Source organism: Acomys russatus, chromosome 6 (genome assembly GCF_903995435.1).
Source record: "Acomys russatus chromosome 6, mAcoRus1.1, whole genome shotgun sequence".
Lineage (NCBI taxonomy): Eukaryota > Metazoa > Chordata > Mammalia > Rodentia > Muridae > Acomys > Acomys russatus.
Genome location: NC_067142.1, coordinates 28,467,001 through 28,474,426, shown reverse-complemented (window position 1 = coordinate 28,474,426; position 7,426 = coordinate 28,467,001). Strand labels below are relative to the sequence as shown.

At 45.1% G+C, this 7,426-nt stretch overlaps 1 non-coding gene across 1 annotated transcript; it reads left to right on the top strand.

The window, feature by feature from the left end:
* The first annotated feature begins 7,041 nt into the window (after positions 1-7,041).
* Positions 7,042-7,145, top strand: LOC127191275 (U6 spliceosomal RNA). The gene has a single exon (XR_007830888.1). It is a non-coding gene; the product is annotated as a U6 spliceosomal RNA (small nuclear RNA).
* The last annotated feature ends 281 nt before the right edge of the window (positions 7,146-7,426 follow it).

Sequence of the window (7,426 nt, the reverse complement as noted above, 5' to 3'; positions counted from 1 at the left end):
CACAGGGTTATAGAATAGGTACCAGACACCATCCACTGTTGACAAGACTGAGCAGCATGCACAGCAGGTGCATACAGCCAGACTGGCCAGCAACATAAGGTTCAATTGGAACAAAATGTAGCCCATAACGGGAGGAAGTCAGGATCTACTTAAATCCTGCCCAAAAGGCCTGCCAGGGGCCTAGGGGGTAAGGTGTCGGTCATGTGACAATGTATGACAAAATGTCAGAGAACCAAGGGTGAAAGATGTAAATAGGCCAGAGGCTACAGAGCCTGAACCAAGGATGCTACAGCAGGTCCCCAGGCAGAACTCCCAATGAGCTCACCAGAGCATCATTGAGAGAGAGTCACTAAAAATATCTACCAGAATGTGACGCAGGTGGCAATTCAAGGCAGAGCTTTTCTGTCCCTCCTCCTTCCCACTTTCTAGCTCCAGCAGGGAGGAGGGACAGAAAGAGCAGACAACGAAGGAGAGCATGCCTCTGCCCTAGTCAGCTGCAGTAGGGGCCAGGTGTGGGAGACCCAACCTCCTGTGCTCATTATGTGCAGAGATTTCTTCTCTGTTGGGGCAGTCTACCGTGTTTGTGGTTAGCATGACTACTGAACTGTCTGCTGCCTGGGGGTAAGCATTGGCAAAGGAAATCCATTCCCCCACCAGCCCCACCTGTCAGTTTTCTGCTTCTATCACAGAATAATACCATAGGGTGAATACTTTATAATAAATAGAAATGTATTCAGTTCATGTCCTGAAGAGTTAAGGCACTGTGAGGGCCAGGCAGGTGAGGGCCAGTGAGGGTATACAAAGAGGAAAGCACAGCAGATAGGTCCCTTTTCAGCCACCCACTGTCACAATAACTAGCCCCTCTCCTGTGATAACAGAATTGACCCATTGAAGAAGTCAGGGCCTGAGCTGGGAAGATGGCTCAGAGACAGAAGTGCTAACTACACAAATGTAGGACACAAGTTCAAATCTGAAGAACCCACATACAAAGCCAGGTATGGTCGGACATGCCTGGAACCCAAGAGATATGGTTGACAGAAACAGGAGGGTCTCTGAAGCTCGCTGGCTGCCAGCCTAGCTCCAGGCTCAGTGAGATTCTGTCTCTGAGAAATAAGGCAGAGAGTGACAGAGCAGGGACCCCACATCCTCCTGTGAATATTACAACTGTAAGAATCATGCACCCTACATAGACATGTGCATATACACTGTACACATGCACAAATAATAACAACAGTAATAATAATAATAAGTAGTAGTAGTATTTGTTGTTTTTGTTGTAACTTCTATATGCCAATAACAAACTTGCAGAGACAAAAATCAGGAGGAAAAAAAAAACTCCCATTCATAATAGCATCAAAAACATGTAAAATCCTATGAATAAACTTAACCAAGGAGGTGAAAGGCCTCTACAGTGAAAACAATTTAAGACACTGAAGAAAGAAATTGAAAGAGGCACTAAAAGATAGAAAGGCCTTTAGTGTCACGGAATGGCAGGATTAATGTTGTGAAAATGGTACATTACAAAACCAATCTACAGACTCACCACAGTCCCCTTCTAACTTCTAACGGCAATCTTCACAGAACTAGGAAACAACAGCCTGAGCTCCATGTGGAAGCACAGACACTCCTGCACTCGTGGCCAAAGCCAACCTGTCACAGCGCCTGCTTCCAAACTATGCCACAGAACCACAGTATCAAAAGTAGCATTGTCCTGGCACAGAAACAGAAATGTACACCGGTGGACCCGAGGCCAGAAATAAACCCACACAGCTGCGGCTGCCTGATCTTCAACAAGAAGAGCAAAGCTCGCACTAGAGGGCAAATGGATTCCTCAACACGAGATGGAAGAAAAACTGGGCATCTGTTTGCACAAAAAGGAAACTAGATGCCTTTCTCTCATTCCATACAAAAGGCTACTCGAAATGGAGCAAAGACCATCATATAAGGCCTGGACATCTGACTATGAGGAAAGCATAGGCCAAACAGTCCAATATACAGGAAAAGGCGAGGGCTTTCTGAAGAGGACTCTGGTAGCACAAACCATCGTACAGTGCCATTGGAAGAAACTCAGCATGGTGCTGGCACGGGAACATGCGGCTAGACCAGTGAGACAGAGCAGAGGACCCAGAAATAATCCCAGGAGTTAACGGATGGGCCTGCATGAAATCTAAACACTTCTGAACAGCCAAGGAAACAGCATCAGGAGGAATAAAACCTATAATAGGAGAAAAGAGAAAAGCTTCAGTGCACAAGGGGGGGTCTAAGTCTGAACCCTATGAAGAACTCCAAAAAAGTAAACACCAAAGAAAATTATCCCATCAGTAGTGGACTAGTAAATAACTATAGGGCTTCCGAAGGAAAAAATGCAAGTTGCCAGTGAGTATTTGAAAAGCGTTCGACGTCCTTAGCCACTGGGAAGACAAAAACTAAAATGCTTTAAGATTCCATCCCATCCTGGGAAGCGTGGTGGTCACCATGAAGAAAGGCAAACGCCAGCAGATGAACCATATTCGCTGCTGCTGGAGGCCATGTCCACAAACGCCAGCAGATGAACCGTATTCGCTGCTGGAGGCCATGTCCACAAACGCCAGCAGATGAACCGTATTCGCTGCTGGAGGCCATGTCAACAAACGCCAGCAGGTGAACCGTATTCGCTGCTGGAGGCCATGTCGACCGGCGCATAGCCACTGTGGAAACTAGTATAAGCTTTCTCAAAGACCAGAATAACAACTTCCACATGATCCATCCACACTGCTCCAGGCCACATATTAATATACCTAAGACCTTTATCAGTTACACATCTGATAGCGGACCAGTGCCTCATCAGAGAAGCGTCCTCTTGCTACTGGGACCTAAGCCAGCGACCCACAACTGTACAGTGTGGAGGGAGAGAGAGAGAGAGAGAGAGAGAGAGAGAGAGAGAGAGAGAGAGAGAGAGAGGGAGAGAGAGAGCCGCCTTTGGAGCACTCAGTCCTAAGTGAGATGTCTTCCTCTAACCTGTCCCCTCAGGGCCCAGGGATCTATGCATGACAGGAAGCTGAAGGATTTTAAGAGACAGAGGGGATGGCTGATTCAGAGAAAACAGTGTCTTCCAGACACAAGAGACAACTGACACACCTGTGAACTCACAAAGACTGCGGCAGCGTGCACTGGGCCTGCACAGGTTCAAGCCAGACAGGGACACAGCACTGGGAGCAGGAATGGACACAGAGTCCTACTCCTAGTCAAGAAAGTATTTGCAATGCTACCTGCTGGCAAAGGCAAAATCACTTTTCTCTAATAGAGTGTCTCCAGGTACCTGAACCACACTCCAAGGCAGGCCCCATACAAACTGTAAGGTGGGTGGGTGGGTGGGTGGGGGAGGGCATGTTATTTTATTTTATCTTGACTTATTTTGTGTCTTGTTGGGGGCATCTGGTTTTGAGTTTTCGTGGGAAGTGTTTGAGAGACAGGCAGAGGGACAAATGGACAGATGGACAGACAGACGGAAAACAAAGTAGTGCGAGGAAGGAGTGAGTTAGTTCTGTGAGAAGTTAAGAGAGGAAGGAAACATGATGAAAATAATAAGGGAAACAAAGCCAAGAAGTGGTGGCACATACATGCCTTTAATTACAGGACTCAGGAGGCAGAGGCAGGCAGATCTCTGTGAGTATGAGGCCAGCCTGATCTACAGAGGGAGGTCCAGGACAGCCAAGAGTTACAGAGTGAAATCCTGTCTCAAAAGACCAGAGAGAGAGAGAGAGAGAGCAAGAATAAATGTGTCTAAGTTACCACACCACAGAGATCCTTGCACACCCATGTTTATTGCTCTACTGTTTGCAGTAGCCAAGATATGGAACCAAAATGAATGTCCATCAACAGATAAACGGACAAAGGAATGTGGAGAATGTGTGCAATGAAATTTCATTTGGCTATAATAAAGAATTAAATGGTGCTAGGCGGTGGTGGCACACGCCTTTAATCCCAGCACTCGGGAGGCAGAGGCAGGCAGGTCACTGTGAGTTCGAGGCCAGCCTGGTCTACAAAGCGAATCCAGCACAGCCAAAGCTACACAGAGAGACTCTGTCTCGAAAAACCAAAAACAAACAAACAAACAGGAACGAAATGGTGAACTTTGCAGGAAAATCGATAGAACTGGAGGATAACACGTTAAGTGAGTATTGAGACTCAAGAGGCAGGTGCTTCCTGTCCTGCCTGATACAAAAACAGCAAGGGGAGTTTGCTGGAGGAAGAGGTATAAAGGTAAGAGAGGGGAAGAAGAGAGGGTGGCAGGACGCATGTGGTGTAAAGAGGGCTATTTTGAGGAAGAAGGTCGGAAGGAGGGCAACGGACAGTGAGGGTAAGCAATGGGAGGTGAATAAGAACGGAGCAAAATGATATGTGTGTGTGAAACCATCACAGTGAAGCCTGTCACCCTGTAAACTAACTTAAAATTAATTTAAACATGAATAAAGAGACAAAGAGAGCTTGAGAAGCCCTAAGCAATTGTTAGAAAAGACTGAGCAGGCACACCCAGAGTGACCGGACTCTCCGTAGCTAGACAGAAGAGGGTGCTTCTGTTATTTGCTAACTTTTGCTTTTTGAGAAGTTCTCCCTGCAGGCTTCAGAAGCTGGAGTCAGGCCCTTGCATATGTAATCCTATATTGGCATTTGCTTCCAGAAGTTTCTAGACTAATGCAGGTTTTTTTGAAGAATGGGCTCACTTATAAACCCAGCTCCTGGTATGGAATAGATTTTCAGTTAGTGGATTAACACTGATTCAGGAGCCAGTCAATGAACAGAGACATTTCAGTAATGGTTTTTAAATCAGAAAAGAAAAGGGCACAGAAATCACAAACTAAAAACATTCTTTGCTCCCTTGTAATAGCTCTGGTCAGCCCGACGGCCTCCTGGGCCATGCATCTGAATCCGTTCTCTTTGTGTGAGGTTTAGTTTTCATTCCAATTGTGTATATTGTGTGTGTGTCTGTGTTCGTGTTGTGCACATGAGTGCAGTGACCACAGAGGCCAGAAGAGGGCAACGCACTCCCAGTGGAGTTACAGGTGGCCATGTTTCATCCTCAGTTTTGGAATCAGAGAGCACTGCACACTGGTACTCAGCTTGCCTTCCCTTTTTTTTTTTTTTTTTTTTTTTAATTCAGTTTGGGACCCAAGACCACAGAACAGTGCCTCCTATATTTCAGGAGAGTCTCCGCACCTCAGTCAACCTAGCCAAGATAATCTCACACAGATATGCTCTGAGGTGTGTCTCATAGGTGACTTAGCAAGCTGACAGTTGAAATAAACCATCACAGAATCTTTACCTGATTTCAGAAAGGAGTTTTGACTCGGTGGGTCCGCACGTGGGTTCGTGCTTGGCATGTCAATGCTGAGAACTTATCATGACACAGAAACGTGATTTGTTCAGTCAAATCACAGACGCTTAAATGGAGAGAAGCCAATGAGCCACGTGGCAGCAGAATACATAAAACAGCAGGAACAGCTCACGCTGGGACCTTATCAGCAAAATAAAGGGTGATTAAAGGAGAAAGACAAACAGCTCTGCTGCGTCTGCATGGGATGGCTACAGACAGTCCCTGAGCTCTTGTACACAGAAATAACTCACTTACCACTGGCGAGCCTTGCTAAACATACAAATAAGGCCTGGGCACATTTAGTATGTCATTTTTTAAAAGATTTATTTTATTTTTAAATTACTGTTTATGTGTAAGTGTGTGGTTGTATGCATGTGAGCGTAGGTGCAGGCAGAAAGCAGAAGAGAGCACTGGATTTCCTGGAACTAGAGTTCACTGAAGGCCCTGAAAGCTGTAGTCAGGCCTTCTGCAAGATCTGTATGTGTTCTCGACGAGTGAATCATCTCTCTAGGACCTAGGGTACCAAGTAATGACGCTGAGGCCATAGGTCTAATAATCATGTGGCCTGTGTAATTTCATAGAGAGAAAAATTCAGTGTTCCCTCTGGGTCACTCTGTTAACCAAAGCCACTCTTTTTGCTATGGCCAGAGGAACTATGGGTAGACGAGCAACATACACTATACCTATATCCAACCCACTTTTTAACATTGTGCTATATGATGACCAAATTGTATCCCTCTGGAAATTTAAATGCTAACACCTTAATGCCTGGGAATGCAATCACATAAGTGGACTTCTTGAAAGAAGTAGTGGGCAAAAAAATGGAACCCTTAGGACAGATTCCAATCCAACAAGAGGAGACTTGGACAGACAAAGGGAGGGTTGGCATGTGAAGGCACAAGAAGATGACTAGTTCCCACCCAAGGAGAGAGATCTCAGAGAAGTCAGCCCTGTTGTGATGGTTACTGTTGCTTGACAACTTCAGAGGATCTGGATTCCTCTAGGAGATATAAACCTCTGGGCAGGTCTATGAAAGAGTTTCTAGACTGGGTTAACTGATATAAAAAGACTCACCCTATATATGGAGGACACCATTCCATAGATGGGGTTGTCCTCGGCAGAATAAAAGGGGGAAAGCACTGTATCTCTCTCTCTCTCTCTCTCTCTCTCTCTCTCTCTCTCTCTCTCTCTCTCTCTCTCTCTCTCTCTCTCTCTCCTCTCTCTCTCTCCTCGCCTCCCTCCCTCCCTCGCCTCCCTCCTCCCTCGCTCTCTCTCTCTCTCTCTCTCTCTCTCTCTCTCTCTCTCTCTCTCTCTCTTTCTCTCTCTCTCTCTCTCTCTGCTTCTTGGCTGTGGATACAATGTGACCAGCTGACTCCTACCCCTGCCACTCCTCTCGCCATGATTCCTGCCCATGATGGACTGTATCCTAGAACTGTGAGGCAAAATAGACCTTTCCTTTTTTTACATTGCTCTGTCAGGCGTTTTATCACAGTAACGGGAAGAGTAATTAATGCATCCGTGAACGCCTTAATGCTGTACATCTAGGCTACATAAAAATATGGATGCTGTTGTCTAAGCCTTTCCTTTCATCAACTTTGTACCCTCTCTAGAAGTTAAGCTCCCAGGCTGCTGGGAGTTTAATTATATTCCTACATATAAAATAATGCCTGGTAAAGGATTAACACTCAGTAATATTTGCAGCACATATGCTAAAATTGAAACAATATGGAGAAGATTGGCATTGGTCCTATGCAAGGATTACACAAAATTTGTAAAGTGTTCCATAATTTATAGCCTCTTTTGTTGGTGGTTTATGTATATAAATGCATATAAGTATATGTATTTATTTCTATAAAGTGAAGAGTCATGTCTTTAAATAAAGGAAATGAAATTAGTGGTAAGAACTTTATATCTTTTTACAAAGATGAAGAATAAGACAAGGTGTCTCCTCTTGCTCCTGTGTTTCAACAAAACTCTAGATGATAGAGCTATGGCAATAAAAGACAAAATCACAGCTACACTGTACAAAGAAAAAGAAGAAAGGAAGGAAATTTCTGTTTTCAGATGACATAA